The following is a 27,449-nucleotide window of genomic DNA, read 5'->3' as shown; positions in this document are numbered from 1 at the left end:
TTCTTATAAGGTAGTTTTGACATCGCTTGGAGGTATGTTTTGGGTCGTTATCTTGCTGAAGGATGAACCCCTGACCAACTATGCGTAGACCAGAGGATATTGAATGGCGCTGCAAAATGCTGTGGTCGCCCTTTTGGTTCAGGGTGCCAGTCACTCTGTGCAAGTTGCCAACTCTGGATCCAGCAAAAGAGTCCCAGATCATCACGCTTCCTCCACCATGTTTGACAGTTGGTGTCACACACTGAGGAACCATCCTTTCGCCAACTCGACGGCATACAGAAACCCTGCATGATAAACCGAAGATTTCAAATTTTGATTCATAGGTCCATAAGACCTTCCAGTTTTCAGTAGTCCACTGGTGGTGCTTCATGGTCCAAGCAAGCCTCTTTTTCTTATTTTGCCATCTTAGCAATGGCTTACTTACTGCCACTCGACCATGAAACCTGCAGCTCGAAGTCTTCTCTTCACAATTGAAACTGAGACTTCCTTACTTCGACCAGTGTTAAACTGTGCTTGAAGCTGCTGTCCTGTGAGCCGCCTATCACACAAGCTGTTGACTCTCAGAAACTTGTCTTCTGATTGTGTTGTGGCTTTGGGTCTGCCAATCCTCTTCCTGTCAGAGTTTCCTTCAGTTTCCAAGTGCCTTTTGATGGTGTAGGAAACTATACTCACTGACACCTTGGCTTTTTTGCAATTTCTCTGAAAGAAAGACCGACACTTTTAAGGGTTATCATGGTCTGTCTGTCTTCCTTTGTTAATTGTCTTTTTCTCACCATTATGATGGCAATATACTACTTCCTGCGGTACAATATTGTCCAATAATGCTTCAGAAGGTGTAGCAACACAGTTTGTTCCAACACTGCTTTATACAGCAAAGGGTTTGTAACTAATCAACAAAAGTTGGGACACCTGTAGGAATTGTTTGCATCAACTTTCAAGGCTCAATTTACTTCCATTGCTGCAGAACAGCTGCAGTTGCTAACTCATTACTTGATCCCTGAAAAGGGCCTTTTTTAACAACTCTGAAATATACATATTTTTCAGTTTTTGGTTATGTACACTTTTTTTTTTTTTAACCTCTGGCAGTTCGCCACTTATCTTTGTACCATTTCAGGTTATTCACTGGACTTGAACTGCTTAAATTTCAGTAAAAACTGGAGAAATGGGGGTGTTCTAAAACTTCAGACCGGTAGTGCATAGTGTATGTATAAAACATATGCATTCAACACACAGATGTCCCAAGAGTCAGTTATTCCGTTAAGTACATGCGAGACAGGTCCCTTCCTTTTGTCTAGTGCGAGAATCAAAGGTGTGCGTTGCGATGTCCTTTTAGGAAGGTTATTACATCCAACAAACCATCTAACGACCATCCAACAAACCATCTGACAAACCAACAACCTGCTACTGAACAAGCGCTTCACCCGCCCAACCAGCGACTCGCTGTTTCAAGGCAAAATCTTTGTGAAGTACCTTTTTGGGTGAGTCCGCACGTGTGGAGTGGGCGGGCTTCCCGGTATGGCCTAAACCCCGCCCAGAAAGGGCGGACCCATGGAAGCCCCATCCAATCGGGGCGAATAGTGACGTCAATTTCACAAAGACCCCTCCCTGCTGAGGGAGATCCATAAAATGACTGATACCGTCCTCAGCGAAGAGTTCTTTGGGGGTTCTGAAAGAGTTCGGTGGAGAGGAGTTCTGTGGAGAGGAGTTCTGTGGACGAGAATTCTTGGGGGGTCGTTCGTTGGCTTGGTTGTTGGGTTGCGCTGGAGTTCGGAGGGTTGCGAGGAGTGCTGGTTGCGAGGAGCGTTGCAGTGAGAGAGTCGTGGAGTTCGTTCAGTGCTTGCAGTGAAAGGTTTGGAGTTTGTGAAACAACCCTGAGAGCGGAGAGCATTGGGCCCTGATCCCTGCCTCGGACTCCGCTCTACTCGACCAGGGCTCCTTCGCAGACACGGTCTCCATGCGTGCGGCTGTGGACCGAGCCACATGACCATTAAAAGGTGCTGCACAATGGAGCACCCCATCCCTCCAACGTGCAGGTACCCTGCCGAACCCCGACCCCAGCTCGTCTCTCTCCCTGGCTGCGGCATAAACATCTGGGTTTCTTATTGTCTGAGTGTGTGGGCCCGTCTTATAAGTAGAACTGTGAAGTGTTTTCCATCATTGTAAATTCTTGCTTGCATATCCACGATAAGTCTTGCCCTGTGTCTTTTTTATTGTAAATAAAACAATTGTAGAAATGTTCCCAGTTCGTTTCTGTCCTTTCTTGCATTGGTCCAGCATGGTTCGGATCTGAGTTTAGGCGGGTTTTCATACCTGATAATCTGCTCATCCTATCCGTCACGGCTTTGGCAGTTCCGCTTGACTGCACCCGAACCGAAGTTGGTAGTCGGTTGTTGGAACTATACCGCAGTCGGTAGAGTGACCCGGTTCGAGCAAGGCGTGCCGAGGGCATGGTTCCCCGGTCGTCAAAATCGTGTAGTTAATTCGGTAAATTGGTTCTAGACAAAAAGACCCTATGCTACGCGGTTGAGATATTGGCGTCCACGGTCGGTTAAGCGACCCGCCGCGTCACGGAATTATCCGGAGCGATGGCCTACAATTCCGGGAAGTCTGGTGGGAATCGATGTAACCTCCCCCACCTAGTGGTCGTTCTCGCCACCCGACCCCCGGCCCGCAACAATATATACCAGCAGAGCCTAACCATCGCTTTCCTGACGGACCAATTGGTCATCGTATTTGCCAAAACTTTTGAAGGAGAAGGAAGGGAAGACATTCACCCATCCATGGAATGCTTTAACCCCTCATCTAACCCACTCCCCGTCCGCATCCTCACGTCCCACTTCTCCCCACCCCCCTTCGACTCCACCCCCCCCCCCCATTTGTCCTGATGTCCCTTCCCGATAGAAATGTCTCACACATGATAGCAGACTTTGACAAGCCCCTCCGTTTTTTGTGTGTGTGTGTGTGGGGGGGGGGGGGGTTGGGGAGAGAAAGAAAGGAAGGGGAACAAATTTACCCGTGAGAAGGGTGCTTTAACCTCAGTGCTGTCCAGGTTAAGAAAAAGAAAATTGTAATACCCTCTGCCACCAGCACCGGGTGGTGCTACACGGTACACATTTACATGGAGAACTTACACTCCTCTTGCCCCCCCCCCCACACCCACGTGTGAGGCGACAGCCCCATAGCCTATGTTACCCCCCACACAAAGTTCTATTTGTACCCCGGGTTTAGGGGTTGTGACTTAAAATATGCGGGTGAGAGAGAGAGAACGGCAATTATATCTTGACTAGCAGATACCAGTCTTTGACGGGTATGGGGGACAGGCCGGATCACAATATTTGGTTACGGTAGTTTCTTTGGATGTTTTTGGCCGCATTCAACAGCTCAGTTCATATTGGTGGCGTGTCTGGGTGCCCATGGTAGCGTTTGAGACCGGTTTCTTTAGATTGTTGGCCTTGACACACAGTGCCAGATGAGTAACACGAACGATTTGACATATTCATCGTTTCTATATTACCTGTTTACCTCCATCAACAGATTAACAACATGACAGGATAAAAGTCGTAAAAGCTGAGTTGAACAATCGTCCTGAACTCCTGGATTTAGTCAAGTAAAGCACGTCGTCTGGGACCCGGCCGTCGGTTTTCCAGTCAAACGCTGCTGATTGTGACGTCATCAATTCCCTCTTTGAAAACTCTATCTATATTCGATTTTTTTGGAATCCGCTATCACCTGCGTAAATACATGGAACACATAATGTGAAGATTGCGGAAGTATTAACAGAATATGTTCGGAGAAAAGTGTGTTAGAAGTTCCAGGCTTACGCCCATTATATTATGATGATGTAGACAGTGACTTGCAACCGGGCCTCAAGGGCGGTGTACAGAAGCGTTAAAAACAAACAAACAATACATACAAAGCGAAGCTCGGTGAATTTGCTGCACGTGATTTGCAGCACATGCAGAGTAAAACGAGTGTTCAGTTTTGTCCGTAGGATGTCTAATAAATAAAGAACATCGAAGCACACCTGACGCAAGGCTGAGGCTTCAGGCTTTGGCACGCTTTGGGAAGCTCACGAGGCTGTATGGTCGAAACAAAACGTCCCACAAGATAAAGAAAATAGGGTCACATTTGTACATGTAGTGTTTGTTTTAAAATAACGCTTCTTGCTACGAAACATGATTTGTTCCAGTTTCCTTGAATATTTTGAATAAAATAATTTCAACCCGTCATGTTTGACGTTTTTGGCCCAAACCGTTTACGAGGGGCAGTCAATTAAAATGGCGATATAAATTTGAGAATGTAATGTGTGTAGTTGTAGAGATGACGTGTTATATCTATGGGTAAGCGTCGTGTTTTGCCTGTTTTAGATCTGGCAACATTGAGCGCATGGCATCAGTTGAGCAGTTCCAAGATGGCGGCTCCCTTGGAAGCATGCACCAGGGAGGAGCAACGTTCTGTCATCCGTTTCTTGGCAAGTGAGGGTGTGAATCCCTGTGAAATCCATCGCAGAATGAAGACGCAATATGATGACGCATGTTTATCGCTGTGGCAGGTGCACGACTGGGACAGGAAGTTTAAAAGTGGAGTGTCCACCACAGCCGACACACCGGAAATGGTTGAAGGAGTTGAGCATGTGCTAAGGGAAAACCGTCGCATTACGCTGAATGAAGTGTTCTCCAAATTGAACATTAGCCATGGTTCAGCACACCATATCATTCACAACATGCCGGGGGTTCCGCAAGGTGGGTGCCCAGACAACTCACCAAAAATGAAAGGGCTCCACTTTAAATTTAATTAATAATTATTTAACCAATTAACTAATTGATTAATAATCCACTCCATCTAAAACAGGTAAAACATGATTCTTACCCATAGATATAACACATGTCTACAACTACACACATCACGTTCTCAAATTGATATCGCCATTTTAAGGTGACATTGACTTGACTGCCCCTCGTTCAAACCGGGCCTGACGTTTGATTCAAAGTTATTTAACCAAGCATTTGCAATTTTGTGAGGGTACTAACCCTGGCCAACTTCTATACTACTCTAAACTATCAAGTGCACGTCCTGCAATGGCGATCGTTTGTTCTTTTGCAACATGCTGCATGTTTGCATTAGTTGTTGCAGTGCAACCTGTAGGTTAGATCAGCCATTTCTAATTTGTTCACAGTGCTGCCAATTGCTCACCCACTCTTTGAGAAGGACACTGTGGGATTTTTATCGTCCACCAACTCGTACTGGCAGACAGGTACTCCGACTTCACGTCCTTCTGACGCTGGTGCATGCATTGATGCAACACCCTGCCCATCAAACACCATGGTGTGAGGTTCATATCTGGGCCGATGTTTGAACCCATGATAACTCAGAAGTGAGCACACGTACCTCAAGGCTATCCGGCCAGCTCTTGCAATGTTGATGTGGCATAGGCATAGTGAACTAATGAGCCATCTTAACTTTACAAATTTCCTTGTGATGCTGACATCAATGAAATGGCACTTCTTGAGGTTGAGCAGGATGCCACTCATTGGAAAGAACTTTTTTGAGTGCTGGACTGGAGCAAGGCTTTCTTTCTTTCTTTCCTCACCCATTCATAACCACATTAGGTCTTGGCTACCTGTTCAGCTGAACGGGGCTCTCTGGGTAATGCTATAGCAGGTAATCTTCTTTTTCGTATGCACCATAAGACTGCAAGTAACATCAATGGCTGTGCCACTGATGTCAGGAGATCAGTGCAGGAATTTCGAATATTTGCAGGATAACTCACCTACTCTTCGTGAAGGATACCGTGGGATATTTAATGGCCACCAATTAATGCCGACAGACAGGACGCCCAGTTTAATGTCCATCCGAGGGACGACATACACACATTGATGCCAAGATGACCGAGGGACCAGAATGACAGTTTATAGCTGGGCCGTGATTCTAACCCAAGCTAGAGGGCTCAGAGGCGAGTGTGCATACCCCTAGAGTAGACCATCCTGCCAGCCCGTTGGGGCATCTTACTCCTCATTATCCGTTTTATGGTGTTTGTACTACATGGATGGGATTATCAATCTTAACAATAAACATGTGGATGTTGTATACAGGCATTATGCATCAAGATGATGTTTCAACTTTACATTTGGGTAAAACAAATGATTACAGATCCAATGACCTCATCCCTGTATCTCACACCAGTCATAGCACCCAATTTGAATGATGACACGATCAGTTCTTCGGGCAACGTGAATGCCAGTACGCACTATCAGGCTGTCCCCACCAAACAGACAAATGGCACAATATTCAAATTGCTCCCAATCTTTTTTACCCACATTAACTCAACCTAGCCCAACTCTCTCACTTTGAGGTTATTGTGTTTCCTCTCCTGCTCTCATTTTTTTTTCCCTGTTTCTTTATTCCCTCGCTTGTTTATCTGCAACTCTGGCCCCACTGCCCAATTTTCAATGTGTTGCCTTTTTGCTCGGTCACCTTGTGCTACCATGAGCCCAGGATGAATAAAACCTCATATCCAGACTGTAGCGCGTCCATTGCTGAAGTTTACGGAGAACATACGACTCGTCAATGAAACTAACATTGTACCACCGGTTCACCTCCAGTTGTGATGATGCTCACCTTTGCAGGCACTTGCTGTCGATGATACTGTATTTATAGAGGGATGCAGAGCGGTGGTCTTCTGGACCTCATACCACTGGCATGAAGTCTATTCTGAACTGTCTGGGTGGAAAATCGATGGTTGATTGCTCTTTTCAGGTCATTCTGGAGATATCGTGCTGTTCAAAAGCAGTTCCGTCTGGAAAGGATAACAAGATAATCCTGGTGTTGGCTTAGTGGTTTGGGTGGTTGGCTGGGGATCTTAGGGTCTTGAGTTTGAGCCCCATTGGTGGCTGAATTAACACCAGGTGAGGTTGGTTCAGCCTGTCATCCTTCTGACGTTGGTGAAATGAGTACCAGCGTCGTAGTAGTGGGGCACAGCATCAGCGGCGTAGTCATGCCCAAACAAAATAATAGCAACCTGGCAGCTTAGCTGCCATACGCAATAAGAAGATAACAAGATAATGGTTTTCACTAAAGTTGTAACCCTTGGGTGATGATCGAAACAAAGTATTTTCATGAGTTTTCTGGTCTGATGGTATCTTGTCAGTTATCCTTGAAACTAAAGGGTTCATAGAATACTTTACCCCTTGCAGCCTTGAAAAACAAGGACACAGTGAGGTCTGCAAGCGGAAAAGTGCCCTTTTGTATCCCAGAATGGATTGGTCGTGATAACGTCGAATGCCATAATATTTTGTCCAAGTACTGCTAAACAGAAGGCTTCTCAAAGTGCTAAAAAGGCGATTTGTGTTCTCTAGTGTCTGTATATATAATTCAATTTGAATAAAATAGAAATTTTAAAGGTTGAAGGAAAAGAAAATTCCTGGAACTTCACTGCCGTTGATGCAGCAACTTATATATCACCTTAGTATGTTACATTAATTCTTTGGGCCTGTTATTTCACTGTTTGTGTCCTTTATAACGTCCTCAAAAACGGTAAGTTTCCTCTTTCGAATTATTTTCAATTTTGTTTAACTGCCAGATAGGCAGACAGACTGAAAAATTACCCCCGTGCGGGAGTGACGGTCATCTCTGCGAGAAAATATATAGCCTCCTGAAGGTAGGGCAGTTTTTGCAAACTTTGAAGTCACGTGACGCGAAAACGAAAGCGAATATTGAAAATCCGGCCTGACAAAATTTAGATATTGTCCCATAGATTTATATGCCACAATCAAATTCAAGATCGCTTGAGAAATGTAGGAGGATATAGATTTTGAAAATCGTCATTTTCGCATTTTTTGCCAACTTTGAAGTCACGTGACACGAAACGAAAGCGAATATCGAAAATCCGGCCCGATCAAAATTTAGATATTGTCCAATAGATTCATATGCCACAATCAAATTCAAGATCGCTTGAAAAATGGAGGAGGAGATATAATTTGAAAATCGTCATTTTCGCAATGGACGGACGGACGGATCGAAGGACATCGACACCCATATTATTAGGTCATGCTCGAAGAGATGACCTAAAAATGATCTCACTCCTCTCTGTGCATGCACGATCGCACCAAATTCAGAGCCAAAGTATTGCTAAGCCACAGGTTCGTTTTCCGATTGGTGTTCAAAATATAACATTCGATTGAAATTAAGTTCTTCCTCGATCATGAACTGACATTTGTAGATAGACGGACAAGGTGACCCAATTGCTCAACCCAACGTTTGCCTTCACACGTGTGGGGTAATGCCACTGTAATGAACCCTTCACTGGCAAATGACAGTCTCCCCCATTTACCAAGGTCCCTCTCTGAGTTCGTACATTGAATACAAATATGATGAATTATTCAACAGGGTAGACAGTCATAGGACCAGGGGCCAGAGCCTGATAGTAAAGAAGGGGAGAGTTAAGATGGTAGTAAGACAGGGGACTTTTACTCAGAGAGTAGTTAATGCATGGAATGGCCTACCTGGAAAGGTAGTGGCAGCAGAAACAGAATACAAGTTTAAATTAGAATCAGATAGGTACCTGGAAGTTATGGAGATAGAGGGGTATGGGGATGTTGACAGGACTTTTCGGTAGTTTGAGCATTGATGGGTGATTGTTTGCATGTGTACAGTGTTGGTGGGGTTTTTGTTAAGGGGTGTTGTGTGGTTGATATTGTGTGTTTTCTTTTTACCCAAGACCAAATTCACCTATGCCCCCTCCCCTGGAAAAAAAAAAATTACAATTGTGTGTATGTGTAAATATACGAGTAAGTACTAACTCCAAGTAGGATGTAACCTGGTTCCACAGGGCAGTTGTGAAGAAATTCGTTCCCGATGGAGGGTGGCATATTACGGAGTTTACTATCGATGTCCTTGGACAACATATGAAACAGCATTGAACTGCACAAAAGACTGGAAGGATTATGCCTATTGACGTTGCATGCACCATTGTGACATCACCATACAACAGACCCTTCTGTTTGAACGCACCGCCATGTTGCTTCGACAAGTGTATGATTAACCGCGTTCCGCCTTGTGTTGTTTATGTGAGAAAGTGTTCACATCGATATTTGCAAGTACAGTTCGTGAATCGACGATTAATTAAAAAAAAAAAAACAGATTCGATGGAGGAAAATTTCCCATAAACAACAATAAGCGAAAATTAGAGGCATGAAGCATGCCGGCATACGTTGAAGACACGCCTCTCTTTCATGGTTTGTTTGTTTACGTTGTTGTCAACGTTTCCATGATTAAACGTTTGGGTACACTTTCCTCTGAAAGGCCAAGATAAAATTATCAAGCTGTGTTTGTTTAATTTTCCGAGATGAACGCGGTCAGAATACGTTCCGAAACATTTGAATGCTTGTTTGCACTCAAACTGAAACTCGTTACAAGCTTTTTATCTGTAGAAAATGAATTAAAATGATGACGTTGTTCAAAGATCTCCCATCGAGGAAATGTCCAGCAGATCCTGCAATGAGGTAAACCCGAAAAGGCTCGATGGGACAAGCGACATCTGGAAGTCGAGTGTTGTGGAGTTGGAGGAAAACACAGATTTTGGGGTCCACAACAGGTGTTTCCAACGACGTCCTCGTTTCTTTGATAAAAACCCAACCGTGCAGAGCCATTCCCTTGGTGCCGAGATCTACAACACGGAGATCGACAGTGTCGAGACGGACAACACCGAGGTGGACAACGCAAAGTGTGAGAACACGGGAAACGTACTTTGATGCATTTGGGCAGCGATCAGTCAAGACTTTCTTGTCTTAGGTGGTAGAACTCGCCTCCCCCTTCGATCCCTTATTCCCATTTTATTCCATGAAGGCTCGGGAATGGTCCCCCCATGATTGCACAAAGGGTCGAAGGGAGAAGATGGACAATGCTGAGACTGAAAACGCCGAGACTGACAACGCCGAGACTGACAACGCCGTGACGAACAACTCAGAGATGGACACTGCTGAGACTCAGCCGTGCATGCCGAAAGAGGGCTGTGCAAATGGGGCCTTCTCAGGAGGGACTCTTCAAGTCTTTGCACTTCGGAAACACTAAGGGGCCCTTCTTAAGGGTTGTGTGACTCGCGTGGTTGTGTGCATCTGTGGACGTCCTCCTGCAGTTGGGTTCCTTTTTCTCGGAGATTGGTAGCAGGATTTGTACTCCGGCCACTATAAAACAGTTCATTCTGCAAAAACGAAAACACAAAGAAAGTTGAAAATCTACTCTGTGGGAGTACCACTCTCTGTGCAGCTGCTCTTTGCAGGGCAGCTCACCGGATGACGGGATTGGGACAAAACCTCCGGGATGAAAGGAGGAAAAGCATGGGGTAAACTGACTGGGTCAGATTGCAGTGGTGTGTGGCAGGGTGGTGCTGAGGTGTCGTCCACCAGATGGCAGTCTCCTCAGGTTAACCTGAGGCGGTCCCTTCGGGTAGGTGCCTTTGCATGTCCTATCCCTAAGAGAGGATGGTCACCTGTCTTTGTTGTCATCTGAGCTCCAGCATTTGAAAATCGGCAATGCAGCACTCTCTGAGGTTTGAAATTTGACCTCCAGATGACCTTTGACCATTGACCTCAAAATCAATGGGCTTCTCAGTTGAGAATACCTCTACTACTTGGTAAAGTTTGATGATGATGGGTTTAGAATTGTGACCTGCAGGCGAGAAACAGACGGACAAACAAACAGCATAACAAAATCGACTGACCAATATACTTGAAAAATCTTCGATTTTGGTTGTAACCAGACGACCCGTGAACCCATTGGGTTCCTATTGTGATAGCGGTTGATGAAAAAAAAAAAAAAAAAAGATAGCTCCAGTGAACGATTCCGCTGAGGTTGTTTGCATTGATCAAATAATCCCGAATAGTACTTGACTGAATCGGGAATTGCTTTTTTAATAATATTTTTCGTTGCCCGATTTGAACGAAACGTGATACTGCATACCGAAGGCGAATGGTGAGTAAGGTGGCCCTAATAAATTTTGCACTGTCGTGTACCGTTTTGGCTGTATTTCGGGAACATACATTTGATATATATATATATATATACATATATATATATATATATATATATATATACATATATATACATATATATATATATATATATACATATAATATATATATATATATACATATACATATATATATATATATATATATATATATATATATATATATATATATATGTATATATATATATATATATATATATATATATATATATATATATATACATATATATATACATATCCATACAAGATGAGAGTTTTAGTAAGATACTAGACGAGCCGTGAACCCGTTGGGTTCCCGTTGTAACAGCGGTTGATAAAAAAATCATAACAAAAAAAAACAAAGAAAAATTAAAAAAAGACAGTTCCAGCGAACGATACCGCTGAGGTTGTTTGCATATACAGTAAGAAGAAACGCCGAATTTTGTTCCCGTTTTGCAATGTCAAATCAAATCGTGTCCTCCTGAAAGTTGGCAATTATTAAAAGTACTATTGGGAAGGTGGCTAGATCTACTTTTCGTTATGAACTACTAGTACGGGCCCGTAGGGGCGGCCCGTAGGTGCGTAAACGACGACTGGATTGGGGCATTATTTCAATTAGATTGGACCAACCGTGTCATGAATGGACATAACTTGGGAAACACCTGGGAAACATACTCAGGTCCACAGCGTCAATTGTGACATCATATCAAACGAAGAAGAATTGTGACGCCCCTCTCTCTCGCCCCTCCTCGCTCCCCCCTAGTCTCGCCCCTCCTCTCTCGCCCCTCCTCTCTTGCCCCTCTCTCGCCCCCTCCTCTCTCCCCCTCTCTTGAAATGTGACGCCCCCTCTCTCTCACTCCCTCTCTCGCCCCCTCTCTTCCCCCCTCTCTCGCCCCCTCTCTTCCCCCCTCTCTCCCCCTCTCTCTCCTTCCTAGTCTCAACCCCCTTTTTCTTCCCCCTCTCTCTCCCCCCTCTCTCACCCCTAGTCTCGCCCCTCCTCTCTCGCCCCTCTCTCTCGCCCCCTCTCCCATCCCCCTCTCTCGTCCCCACTCCCACCCCCTCTCCCGTCCCCACTCCCACCCCCTCTCCCCCTCGTCTCGCCTTTCCTCTCTCTCCCCCTCCTCTCATCCTCCCCTCTCCCGTTCTCCTCTCTCGCAGATATTGGTCGACAGATAAATGGCCGTAACTTGGGAACTACTTATCCGATTAATATCAAACCTTGAAAAGGCACATCCACGGGTCCCCAGCAATATTCCTGGCAAGTTTCAATCAGATGGGACCGTCAATCGTGCAAAGAAATAAAATTAATAAATAAACATTAATTGTGACGTCATTCATGATGTCATAGCACTGTGTCCTGTCTGGTTGACAGACAATATATAGGTCGTGATTGGTTGACAGACATTGGTCATTGTATCACGTTATTCTTTTTCTTCCATTAACGTGCTATTATTGTGTACTGCCAATTATTGTGCTATTATTATTATTAATATGCTGTTATCATTATTCTGAGAAAAAAATTGGCATGATAAGGTGAGAAGGTGGAACGACACCTTCAGCTGCCATATATACACCTTTTCAACACTGAAAAAGCAGTAAAATGGCCGTAACTTGGGAACCGCTCGTCCGATCGATATCAAACCTCGAAAAGGCACATCCGGGGGGGTCCCCGGCAATATTCCTGGCAAGTTTCAATGACATCGGATCGGTGGTCGTCGAGAAACGGCGGTCGCAGACAGACAGACAGACAGACAGACATTGCTGGAATTATAGATAGATTATCTATTGTGAATTTTGCGGGTGAAAATCGGTAGGACACACCCAATGTTCTTAAGAAGGAAGTAAAACCGCTACCACTTTCATTGAATAAGAAAGTAAAACCGCCTACCATGTTCATAGAAAATTGTGATGATTGACAGAAAAATGTTTCTTTTATTGATGGAATGAGCAATGAGATTTCGTCGCATTCATTCAGGTGAGTAATTTTTTTATCCTTTCCTGACTTGCACTTCATAACCATCCCCTACGCACCTTTATTAGTAGACAACAGAAGAAAAAAGTCAAAACTAAAAAAAGATTGCTATCTAGCTTGCCTTCCTTTAAGCCTTATCCTTAAAGCCAGCAAGCTACTGTTCAACAGTGAAACAAAGATACAGATTTGCATAACATTTGAAGAGTGCAAGAAGATGCAGGTTAGGTTTGCTCTTGATTTGAACAGTCAACAGTGCAAAAAGACACAGTGTTTTATTCAGCAGTTTTGCAGGTTTGCATTTGAAAAGTAGAATAAAAGATGCAGGTGGTTTGCTTACTAGCATACTTTCCTGATCCAATCACTCTCGGCCTGTAATCAACTTCAAATTGTCTAATTGACTCAAATTATACTACCATCCTCAAATTGTCAAGCGAAGATTTTTTTTCTTTATCCACTGACTCACAACTCAGTCATCAGTCACTACAGAGCAAAAATTGTACAGCTACCCACCCTGTTTGGTGGAGTCTTCCTGCTCCAAATAAAGTAAATTAAAAGCAAAGTTATTCACTGTCCTTTTTAGCTGACCATCCAGTGAGATTGTACCTGAAAATCAGTCTGTGAGCTTGCAAGATCTTACTACATTCTGATAAGTCACATTTATGCACTTGGAAACCCCACTTCAGTACTTGGAAGACCCAATGCAGTACTTTTCAATCCTACTTTGCAATCCCACTGCAGCACTTGAAAATTCAATTCCAGCACTTAGCAATTCAACTGCAACACTTGGTACTCCTGTTGCAATACTTGGAATTCCCACTGCAGTATGTACTTGGAAATTCAACTGCATTACTTGGAAATTCCACTGCAGCACTGGTAATTCTCCATCATTCAGGCCATGCACCCAAAATAATCTGGGTGGGGGGGGGGGGCGGGGGCTATAGATTCCAAGAACGAAAATCTATTGATTGAAACGCACATTACTAATAACTTTTATATGTTTCCAGGTGGTAACATGCGGAGAACACTGAAACAAAGAAGAATTTCCCAGCGATTACCAGAAGTCCGTGCACAAAGGAACGCAAGACGACAGCTGCAGTTACCAGCGGTCCCACGAAGGAACGCAAGACGACAGATGCAGTTGCCAGCGGTCCCACGAGCCTACACAAATGATGAAAATGTGTTCTTCCTTGAAACAGATATTGGAGAAATGGAAATAGCATGTAACTACTGTGAGGCAAAGAAATTCGCTGGCGAGCCACCAGGATTTTGCTGTGCAAGTGGAAAAATCCAATTGGATTTATTCCCAGCACCACCTCAATATCTGCTGTCACTGCTCAAAGGAACAAATAATGATTCCGATCATTTCCTTCAGAAGGTACGTCTTTATTATAGCGCATTTCAAATGACGAGCTTTGGCTGCAATAGACGACAGATTCATGGATGGGATCCCAATTTTACTGTCCAAGGTCAAGTGTATCACAAAATTGGAAGTGTCCATCCGCAAGACAATACGCCTCGACAGTTTCTGCAAATTTATTTCATTGACAGCAGACGAGCCGAACATGAAGCATGTTTGGCCATCGGTACTGGTATGAAACCACACATCGTAACGAAGCTCATAGAGTTATTGCATGAGAACAACAAATACGTCAGACACCTGAAAACGGCTGTTGAAAGCATGAACCAAGACGGAAGAGAAGATCTGAGAGTTGTCATCCACGAAAACAAGCAGCCAGCCACACAACATCCTTGCTGTTACAACGCACCAACCAGTGATGAAGTAGGCCGAATGCCGAACGAACCAACTGCGACCAGATATATTGTGTTACACCAGCGTGATGGAGCATTACAGCATATACCAGAATTACACCATGCGTACGACACTCTGCATTACCCAATCCTGTTTCCTTATGACACAGACGGATGGAGCGTATTGCTAAGGATTCAGCGGTGGCGGGATTCGAATGCCACCCAAGTCGGCTCCAATCCTTCGCCAGTTTGGGTTTTCACACCCTTCTCTCGACAGCCAAATGTTACATATTCGGCGTCACTCAACCACCGCTGTCTCCAGGGTCATAACGCTGGCTGGTTCGGCACAGGCTTCGGGTCACGCGCCTCGAATCGCGATACCAACGTACCCCTGGAACTTACCAGTTGAGGGAATAGACCCCGGTTACAGATTGGTTTTGTCAGATACCGAGCGAATTCTGCCAGTCTGTAACCATTTTGGTTTTTATATCCAAATTGAGTGGATCGTTTCTCGGCGCGGCACAAATTAATTCAAAGCGGAAACTTCATACGAATCAGCCAGATTTATTGGGGCCCCCTGGGGAACACGACACAAGCAAAGCATTTGTGACAATGTTATTATTAATCTATAGCCTGTTCTTAACTAGGGAGCTACGGGTTTCGAATGGGACCCTAACGAGATAAACCTTAAACAACATGCAGACAAGACACGGACAGCATGCAGACAAGACACAGAGTACTTGGTGATGTTTCATGGACGAGAGGAAAAGTGTCAAAGGCCCGAATGTGGCTCGTGACAAGCCGATGTCCATGGATTCGAGCACCGAAGCTCAAACACGCCGCGTGGCAAAATGGCGCACGCCTCTTTCTTCTTCTGGCACCGCTTGCGCACGCAGTCTCAGCGCGTTCTGACCCCAAGTAATGTCGACGGCACAAGACCATCAGATCGATGGTGGGTTTCAGCTGGTTTCTCACAATGTCCAATATTCAAGGCCAGGCCTAGCCTGTTCACCAGATCGAGGCCACTCCCTCTCAGAGCGGTGAGTGGGGACTATTGTCCGGAGAGAGGAAGGAAGAAGAAGAACTCCTCGGTACACCACCACTGCATGAACAAATAACAGCCTGTGACACCTCCCGACACACATGCAACGTCCAATTACCGAACAACCTGGCTAAACATGCATTTAATGGGGGATCTGGGCTAATACTATATTTAATAACACACTTAGGGCCATTTCCGCAACAGTATATTTGCAGTCAGCCGCTGCACGCAAAATAACGCAAATGCAGTTTTCGCATACCATATCATGTGTCGACAGACTCATCATTTGTTACTGTGCCGTAGACTGTTCCAGCAATTTTTAGTTGACATGTACTGTAAGATAGAAACAGAACGATTACATTTTCTCAGATGGAAACAGAAAGCTCTAAGAGCGGACAGCTACCAAACCTTCAGATGCCATATTTAATAACGACTGTGATCCGCGGAACATGGGGGAAAAGTATCGTGTTACCATATACATTCACGGGCGGTCCGCGCTATGTGCACAAGCGTACCCAAGATGCCATCGCATACGTGCGGAAGTATGGCAGACCAGCTCGGTTCATAACCTCTACTACTAATCCGAAATGGTCAGAAATTACAGAACATCTTCTACCAAAACAAACAGCATCAGACCGGCCAGATATCGTCTGTCATGTTTTTCATTTGAAATTGAACAAACTGATGGATCTGTTGAAGAATGGAGCTTTTGGTGACTTGCTGGCATGGCTGTATTCTGTCGAATTCCAGAAAAGAGGGCTCCCTCATTTGCACATACTACTCTGGCTGTCCCCGGGAAGCAAAATCAGACCCGACGATATTGATCAAGTCATATCTGCGGAAATGCCATGTTCGGATTCAGAACTTCAACTGCATGAACTGGTGAAATGCAACATGATCTATGGACCATGCGGCCCTTTCAACAGAAACAGTCCATGTATGAAGGACGGATACTGCTCAAAAATGTTCCCGAAGGATTTTATGGAAGCGACGGAACAATCGCAAGACAGCTCTCCCAAGTACCGCAGGCACATCCCAGAGGACGGAGGGAATGTAATCGCAATCACCAAGATTGTAAATGGACAGCGTATCGAGCACGTTATAGACAATCAGTGGGGTGTACCTCACAACCATTGGCTTTTAAAACCAATGAAGTACCACTCGAACGTTGAAATTTGTACTTCAGTCAAAAGTGTGAAATATGTGCTGCAGTAGGTAAACAAGGGAAGTGACTAAGTGATCTTCACGATTGAGGGTGGACAAAATAATGATGAAATACAACAATATGAAGAAGCCAGATTAGTGGGTGCCATGGAAGCTGCTCACCGAATCTTGGGCTTCCCGATGCATGAACACTATCCACCAGTGATGTAGCTGGCTATCCACCTGAAGAATGGCCAGCGAGTGTACTTTGACAAGAGCAATGCTGATGCCCACGCCAGAGCGGGACAACCAAAGACAACTCTGACAGAATTCTTCACCATTTGTCATACGGATGAGTTCATGAAAACATGCACTTATCACGAAGTTCCAGATTATTACACGTGGGATTCTTGCAACAAAAAGTAGAATCGACGCAAGAGGGGAACTCCAGAACCACAATTCCTTGGTGTATTCAGAAGCCCTGCTATTGGGAGAGTTTACACGGTCAATCCAAAACAATCAGAGTGCTGTTTTTTACGCATGCTGCTTCACCAGGATCATGGTCCGACATCGTTCGAAGATCTCAGGAGTAATGAGGGTGCAATTCTACCAACTTTTTGAGAGGCATGTCTGGTGAAGGAACTTGCAGAGGATGACAACCATCTACATAATGCTTGCAAGAGGCAACTATTGGACAGAGCCCGCAAAGTCTTTGGAAATTATTCATTGCCCTGTTGATTTTTTGTGAACCAAGTAACCCACTCGCACTCTGGAATGATCATAAAGTTGTGTTAGCAGAGGATTTTTTCCATCGCCACAACGTTCATGTTGATGACGACCACGCAGGGGAAATGTACAATCATTGCTTGATGGAAATAGAAGACCACATCCTCGCACAAGGAGGTCAAACACTGGATAACTACAACCTTCGTGTTATGCCGTACAACGGCCACAAACCACACACAGGAGTACGTTTGGTACACGAATTTCGATGTATGTGAACAAAACCAGTACACCAACAACCACGAGCATCAGCTGACGGCAAATCAGAGAGAAATATACGCACTATTTCTCGACAAAGTAAACACACAGCGCTGCGATATCACCTTTGTTGACACTCCTGGAGGGACAGGTAAAACGTTCCTCTTGAATTTAGTTATCGCAAAGATCAGATCAAATGGCTATATCGGTATTGCTACAGCAGTGAGTGGTATAGCTGCAACTTTACTAACAGGGGGACGTACTCTACATTCCGCCTTCAAAGTACCCCTGAATGCTCACAAACAAGATACACCAACCTTCTCTATGAAAAAAGGGACAGCAATTGCTCGGGTGATGAAGGAAGCCAAAGCAATTATTGTGGACGAGGCTCCGATGACACACAGGGCCGTGTATGAAGCGAGCGATAGGACCCTACAGGATATTTGTGGAAATTCAAAACCATTTGGTGGCATCCCGGTAATGTTCTGTGGAGACTTCCGCCAAATACTACCCATTGTGAAGCAAGGAACACGTGCAAACAGTCCATGTGAAGCTGAAGTGATCGCCGTTATGGCGCAACATTACAACGTACCGACTGCACGACAACATACGAGCACAGCTTACAAACGATCCCACCCTGCTAATTATGCCGACCTCCTCATGAACATTGGAGACAGTAACTAACCTGTTGAAAATAAACCGGACACCATCACTTTTGCAGAAGGGATCCACCAACATGAAACTCCATCCAAATTAATCGAGGAAATCTATGTCGGATTAACAGGACGTGCTCCAAACGACAACTGGTTGTTAGAACAAGCGATACTCACACCTCTAAATGAAACAGTGGATGCTGTCAACTCTACCGTCATTGACCGCTTCCCAGGAGAAGTCAAGACATATAATGCAATCAACACTACACTCACTCCGGAGGAAGCGGTGCACTTTCCCATTGAATTTCTGAATTCCATTGAAATATCAGGGATACCACCACACAAACTTTAGCTGAAAGTGGGCTGCCCAGTTATTGTTCTACGTTCATTGGATCCACCAAATATCATGAATGGCACCTGCTGTACAGTCTACCGAATGAGCCCAAATGTGATTGAAGTAATCCTGATTAATGGACCGGCAGCAGGAAAACATGCATTAATTCCAAGGATAACACTTATACCATCCGACAGTGACCTTCCATTCCAGTTCCGTAGATTGCAATTTCCCTTACGACCTTGCTTTGCCAAGACAATAAACAAAGCACAGGGACAAACGTTCAGCATAGTCGGACTAGATCTGCGTTTGCCTGTTTTCTCACACAGAATGTTGTATGTTGCCGCATCAAGAGTTGGATCAAGATCAAAGCTGCACGTCCATGCCCCAGACAAGAAAACGAGGAACATTGTTTTTTTAAATGTGCTGCAGTAGTAACTGTGAGTAACCGACTGATGCTTTTATTTATGAATCACCCGTCGAGGACGGGTACTTTGCTCGATAATAAATAAAATTGTGTTTAGAAGATTACGCACAATAATTTATTCGACTTTCTTTTCTCCGTTTTTTTCACATTGACGCGCAATATCAAGTTTGGGTCAAATCGGGTAACGAAAAAAATTATTAAAAAATCAATTCCCGATCCAGTCAAGTTCACTTCAGGATTATTTGATCAACTAGCAAAGTACCCGTCTTCGATGGGTAATTCATAAGTGAAAGCATATGTCGGTTACTCACAGTTTCTGTGAAGTCAATTTTGTTACGAACGGGTCTCTTCGGTCGTCTACTGCAGCCCATTTTTAAAAACAACGTTCCTCGTTTTCTTGTCTGGGGCATGGACGTGCAGCTTTGATCTTGATCCAACTCTTGATGCCACAACATACAACATTCCATGTGAGAAAACAGGCAAACGCAGATCTAGTCTGATCATGCTGAACGTCCGTCCCTGTGCTTTGTTTATTGTCTTGGCAAAGCAAGGTCGTAAGGGAAATTGTAATCTACGGAACTGGAATGGCAGGTCAGTAGGGTGAATATACTGGTTCTGGCTCACTTTTCTCCATGTAAATGAACGGGGGATTTTCAGCGATTCATATTTTTTTTTCCCTAAAAATAAACCCCCTTTTCATCCCAAGGTATATTTATTTGTCTCCCCTTTTAACCTGGGGACACTTTTTTTTTCAAATAATCCATACAATAAGATAAAGATTTGTTGAAGGTGATTCGAAAGAAATATCTAAAACATCTTAGCCTTGGGACACTCTTTATCAAATAACCGATGCATATTGTTTTGCTCACTCATTGAACCTATAAAGATTTGTTCATTCTCAAATTCCTTCAATAGTTTAATTTTCTTTGCACAATAATCCCGATCTAAAATATTAAAAACAAAACATTTGAATCTTTATATTTTTTAAGATACCCCTTTTGTGCCATTACGAAATGATAAACTTCTCTTAATGCTCTTGTTTGACCACCTCCTGAGCCACATATCATTTTGAGATTATAGTAAATTGTTTTTTCATTGTTCAATTGATAACCATCAAAGTTTTCAGTCCATTCAAGGATATTCATTTTTTTCTTTACATCCTCTAACTTACTACTTTTTAAATTGATTCGCTTATTTGTTTTATTTACCTTTGTTTTAGTTATTTTTTCAATAAGACTTATTTGATATTTTTCACATTCATTATGTTTTCCATTTATATACCAAGACTGAGATTTTCTGGACTCTTTAGTTTGATTAATACTTGGTTTGACCATTTATATATTGCAAAAAAACGCGGCGGTAGCCCTTAAAAAACCCTAACCCATCTTCCCATCGTTAAAACACAATCTATTCTATTCACTCTATCATACAATATCCATATGGAACACAATCTATTCCATTATCTAAAATAAATCTCTTATCATCAAAGGCTCCTAATGCCTTTTTATTTACCTCTTCACTATATATGTTATGTTTATAACTTCTTATTGTATTCATTTTCCTATATTCTTCTTTCTTATTCATCAAATAATTATAATAATTTCTAAAAGTTATTGATTTCTTTATTACATATTTCTTTATTCCCTTTAACCTCTTATCAATCTGATCACCATACTTATAAGCATATGCCTTTGCTCTCAATCCAATAAACTCACTCATTACTTTTCCACCCAACTCATCCTTAAACTTACCAATAACCTTTTCATTCTATTTGGAAAATAACTCACTCTTCTTGCTGAAATGACTTGTATCATATACTCCAATATTTTTCTTCATATCTTTATAAACTTCATCAGTTTTTATATCTAGGATAAAACTATCAGTGTCCATATACAACAATGAAACATTTTCACCATACTCTTTCTTTAAGTCATTATACAAATAATCATACATCAATATCTTTTATAAATCAAGAACTGCTGTTCCAATATAAATTGGTTTATCCATTACAATACTTTCCTTTTTCATATGAATTGCAGAAAAGTTCTCTGAAAAAACCTCTTCTCTCTCAAAACTTGGTTTATTTATCAATCTCGAAGCTTCTTTCCAAGATGTTGCGAATCTAATGTTTTGCCTGTTTCTAACATTTTCCATAGTCTTTCCAAATACAGCATTATTCATTAATTTATAAAAGTCCCCTTCAAATTTTACTTTTGTATTTGCTCTCATATCTGTATTGAATTGAATATACTTTTTCACCCAAGGACTTTGTTTAAATTTTAAAACTCTATGAATTTTAGCTACTCTCAATCCTTCTCTCAAAAACTGTTTTAAGCTTCTCTGATGCAAAACATATCCCTCTTTATCATAGAATGTTGTTAATAACTTTTCTGTTGATTTGCCTTTAATATTAAAACTTTTATGATAATCACTGAACCATTCTTTCTTTGGGGTTTCTTTCTCACATGCAAAAGGAAGGTCTTTATGCTTATTATGAAGATCACTCGGGTACCTCAAATCAACTTCAAAATAATAACCTTCTTCTTCGTCATTCAATTCCTCTTGAGAAGAAATAACAATATTCATCAAAGCCTTTTCATAATCCTTTTCTTCCACCCACTCTAATTTACCATAAGGCAGAGATTGAGACATTGCCCATCCATACAAATTATTAGCATCAAAATACATCAAATAATTACTATCTTTTTCACTATCATAATTTGGAAGATATTTATTATTTGCTTTAGCATATCTTTTTGAACATACTTGTGATATTCCACCTCTCTTGGACTTCTCAATCATCAAAAGCATATCAACATCACTGATTAAATCTATATCTTGTTTTGTCATTTTCAACATTGCACTCCAAGCTAAACCAGGAGCTGTGAGATAGTGGGCAGGATCTAATCCATAACAATTTTTATTATGACAGTGATCTAAAAGCTTCAAACACATCAGCTCACAATAAAACATCTGTTTTTAGATATAAATCATGATATTCTCCAAGGTTCTTTATCTTAAATATTTTCCATATTTCTTGTGCATGTTTATATTCCTTATCACTTATCTCTTCTTCATAATGGTTATTATAGAAACTTTCTTTTGAAGGAAGTTGTGTTTCTTTAAATCTCATAAATGAATCCATATAATCATAAGGATAAATTCCCTTACTTGTAAGAATTTTCTCTTTACTTTGAATTTCATTCCTTGTTTGAATTTCCTCTCTCGTAAGAATTCCTTCTTTAATCAGAATTTCATCTTTAATCTGAATTTCCTCTTTAGTTAGAATTTCATTCATTGTTCGAATTTTCTTTATAATTAGAATTTCATTTTCAGTTAGAATTTCTTCATTAATTTCCTCATTAATTAGAATTTCCTCTTTACTTTGAATTCTGTCTTTAATCTGAATTTCCTCTTTAGTGAGAATTTCCTCTTTTGGAAAGAATGAATTATGATTTGGAAAAGAGTCCGTGGAGCTTAGATTTGATGCGAGGTAGGCTAGTGGTGTTCCCATAAACTTGTAAGAATCTAGAAACCAAATACGAGTTAAAGGTTTTGTGAATATCATTTTTGTAAATGAAATATACTTTTGACTTGTGTTTGTTATGGCAGAAATATTCCCTGGTGTTTTTGAAAGTTCATTTATAAATAGATGTGTATCATAGTTGGCGCTGTTGTGAAGAAAGACTGGAATAAAAGAAGGTAATTTATAATTAAGATTACAGCAGGAATGAGCGGAACCTCTGTATTTACCAGTAAGATGACAATGATCTCTAACTTTAGACTCCTTAATTTCACCCTCACAAATATGACAGATATTGTTCTTTCTAAATTCTAATTTTTCTTCTTTAGTTAATTTCATCGGTTCATTTGTTTCTTTCATTAATTTAGTGAGTCTTATACAATCCTTTTCTAATCGTTTTACAAACTCTTGTGAAGCTTTTTTTCCACTATAATGTTCAAGTTTGTTATACTTTTCTCCAACAGATGATTTGATATCATAACAGAAACCACAAGGAATATGTTTTTGATATTTATTTGTATATGATTCTTTTGGATTAGGAGAAGCAGTATTTATCTTTTTAAGGATACATTCAAAATCAGCGTATATCACAAATGGGTGCATGATAGATTTATTATAATCTTCAAAAGAAATCTTTTCACCAGGTTTAGGCATTGTAATTACAGCTGATTTATGATTACTACAATATTTTGAATGTTGTTCTAATCGTTCTTTTGTATGAAATGAATTAAGACATCGCTTAAAAGGATATATTTTGTTTGCTGTTCTGAATACCTGAGAAGAGATTAATCTTGATAAATTATTGATGTATGTGTAATGTGAATTATTTCCAACACTAAAATATAAAAGATCAATGTGTGTTTCTTCATTTTTATAGTTGTTTGAAATTTTTTATATTTGAACTTTGTTTGTATCCGTTAATCCATATACATTAATAGAAAGATTATTCTTTTTCTCAAATTTAGGAATATCTGTTAGTGGCATTGGGAATTTAAAATCTTTAATGTCCAAGGTATTCTCATATTTCATATAGTGTTTTACTCTTTCTGAATTACATTTTGGTGGATGAAAGTGAGCAAGAACAGACCAGAGAAAACATTTATTATCATTGTTCTTAATATTAACAACTGCCTTCTTTAGTTTTATTTCTTTTGGTAATTCAATATAAGAAGAAGCTTTAAGAGGGTTTGATTTTAGAATGTGTATATCTAAAAAGATGATTTTAAAAAATATTGAATCCACTTCCTACCACTGTATTATCAACATCCTCCTCTTGTTTTGATAGTTCTTCATAAACCCCACTATTTAAAAAATCTTGAAATGATGTTATAAAATGAAGATCTGTTCTCGTATAAGGAGTTTGTTCTTCATCTTGTCTTTTCATATTCATTTTCACTCCCATATAAAACTTTAAAGTTTTCATTTCTTTTAATGTCTTTTTAATAACTTTTTCAACATCAGGTTTCACTATTTCAATTGATTCAGCTATTGATGATGGACCGGGTGATCCAAATTGAAAAATCCTTATTTTTATATGCCCTTTAAATGCCCCATCAGTGTTTTCAATATAATAGTCTCCTGGACCGGGTGATCCAAATTGAAAAATCCTTATTTTTATATGCCCTTTAAATGCCCCATCAGTGTTTTCAATATAATAGTCTCCCTTTACTTTAAACTCATTTTTTTTGTGTTTTTGTGATTGAAGATGTCTATTATAACTACTCTTCAAAACATCCTTTGAGCAGATATCACAATGTTTTCTTTCCAACTCAAGAGGAGATATTTTATGAAATAGATTAAATGTGTGTTTGTTGGTTCGGAGGTGTTTTCTATAATGTTTATATTTGTGATTACAAACGTCGCAGTATGTTGTATTCACCATATTTATATAATAAATCTTTGCTTAAACTAAAATTTTCTTGATGAAAATTTCGTTTATTTTACAGGTGAATCTGTGCTTAAAACCATTTTATCCTCCAACCTTTTCACTTAATAAATACAATGTTTCAAGACACAAAAGACAAGTTTCAATCAATCTCTTCATTTGTTCAAGATACTGAGAAATATGTCAAGGATGTAAAATTGAACAAAGATAAATATAACAACTATTGGATAAAAACAATTATGGTAAATAATATGAGTTCTTCAATTTCCTTCAGTGGAAGGGCTTTTAGTATACCTGGTAGAACATCAATTAAACTATCTCTAACAAAAGTTTCTCCTCTCCTTCTGGTAATATATTCAAAACTAGAAAAAGCAATGAAACAAGAAAAAGTATCAAAAAACAAAAACCTTATGGATGAAGCTTTAGAAAGAAAAGATAAGACCATCTGTAATATGCAAGGAGAAATTTGTATTTTTTTCAACAACCCTAAAGATGTAAATCCTGATGAAATAAAGGATGTTAATATATCAGGTGAAATGACATTTCGTTCAATAGTAGTTAACGATCATTTTAAAATTACCTTTAATATAAAAAATGTTGTCGTTGAATCTGGTAATGAAAAAAAGTATATTGATATCGATGGTAATATTATTAAATATGAGTCAATATACAACTGAAAGTATAGATGAATTTCAGTTTAAGTAAAGTTTTACTTTATAAATATGCTAGACTTTCCTGATTCTCCATATGACAAATTTGAGAATTGTCCTGCGTGTGAAAGACGGGGATTAAACACAGAGTCAAAAACCTATAAACAATGTATATTCTGTGATTATCTTCTAATTAATGATAATAAAAAATATAAAAAGGAAAATAATTCTTTTAGATTTACACCAAAAATGAATTACTTTACAAGATTGATTAGAGAAATGAATGTAAAGTATGAGGGTGATAACACACCTTTCCTTACAAGGGAAGAAACTGAACGTATAAGAGAAATGTTCAAAGGATTGTTGTTATATATTATTCATGGATGTAATTTTCAGGGAAATATCAACACAAGATATTGTATAAACAAAATAATGGATTATCTTGAAATTAAACCTGAACTTAGGATAAAATATAGAGTTTCTAAAAAAGCCAATAATAAATTAAATAACCTGTTTTCCAAATATATAAATGAATGATTTTTTACCCATTTGGGAAAATAAGATAAAATTTAACAACCATAAAAATCTCCCAAATTCATTAAGATGTCTCATAGTTGGTTCAAGTGGATGTGGAAAAACCTGCTTACTTTTAAAGATGCTCCTCACTCCCCACTTTTTAGATTATGATAATTTAATAATTTTCACAAAGTCGAGTTTTCAACCAGAGTATCAACTACTCTCACAAGGTTTTAATGCTGGTCTTCAAAAAGAAGATATAATCGGTTTATTTAAACGTCAAAAAAACCTAAATGATTATAACATTGAAGATATAATTCAACTATTTTGTGATACACAGAGATGTAAAAAGAAATCAAATCCTATAACTTGTATTCTTAGTGATAATACGGATGATATACAGTCTCCCCAAGATTTGGATAAATCAAAAAAGAACCTCGTTATCTTTGATGATTGTGTTAATGAGAGAAACCAAACGGTAATGGACAGCTACTGCACAAGAGGGAGACATTCTTCTTGTAATTGTATTTATCTTAGTCAATCGTACTTTCAACTTCCTCGTCGTTCCATCAGAAACAATGCTAATACTTTTATTTTATTCAAGTTAAATTCAATAGATATCAATAATTTTTGGAGAGATAATTGTTCTACATTATGTAATAAAAACTAATTTGAGAATTACATGAAGCACACGACTGAAAAATATAAATATATTGTTGTGAAACAAGATGAGATATTAAGGGATATATTTTTTGTTTTATAAACAATTACATATATAAATGACAACTATTATTGTAAATCTTGTGGGTAAATCTGCTTCTGGAAAAAACTTTCATAAATCAAGGTTCTTGTGTAGTACAAATGAGAATATTGTAAATTTACTTGAAAAACACCCCGTGATACGCATTGTATCAACAACAACTAGAGCAATAAGACCTGGAGAAGTAAAAGGTGAAGATTATCACTATATTTCAGTGGAGGAACATATGCGATTGAGGAATGAAGGTCAAATATTTGAGGAGGTTTCTCTTGGTACAACAAAATATTCACATTATAAGAGTGAGTTAAGGAAACTAAAATCTGGTGGTCTTGGGATATTAGAAACTAATCCAGAAGGAACGAGACAAATTATTAAACATCTGAGCGGAGTGAAGATTTTATCATTCGGTTTTGATGTTGATGAAGAAACTCAACGCAAATGTATGAAAAGCAGAGATGCAAGTATTAGTGAAGAAGAAATTACAACTCGCATTAATGTTAATAAAGAATTTGATGAAATATTTAAAGAAAAGGATTTATTTGAACACATCTACTTGAATGATGAAGAAAAGGAAAATTTCCCTGTTGATCTTTACAATTCATTAAATGATATTTTACAATAAATAAATGGATGCAAAAGAAAGAGCAAGAAGATTTAAGGAACATCAAGAGTTGGTTTCAAAAGTTGTAAAACAGCAGGAAGAAATAAAGAAGAAACGCAGACAGAAACTAATGGGCGAAGAAGCATTTGAAAGAAAACAAGAGAAATTTTTTAAACCACTTTTAAAAACTTCCCAAGAAAAAATGAAA

General features: G+C 40.2%; 1 pseudogene; it reads left to right on the top strand.

Annotated features, from left to right (window-relative positions):
• Positions 1-13,989: 13,989 nt before the first annotated feature.
• On the top strand, positions 13,990-19,314 carry LOC147023845 (uncharacterized; annotated as a pseudogene).
• The last annotated feature ends 8,135 nt before the right edge of the window (positions 19,315-27,449 follow it).

The sequence above is a fragment of the Eptatretus burgeri genome, chromosome 7 (genome assembly GCF_056783735.1).
Source record: "Eptatretus burgeri isolate ZD-2024b chromosome 7, Ebu_testis_v1, whole genome shotgun sequence".
In the NCBI taxonomy this organism is placed as follows: domain Eukaryota; kingdom Metazoa; phylum Chordata; class Myxini; order Myxiniformes; family Myxinidae; genus Eptatretus; species Eptatretus burgeri.
The sequence above is the reverse complement of the archived record's forward strand: the minus strand, read 5'-3'. Positions and strand labels throughout refer to the sequence as shown.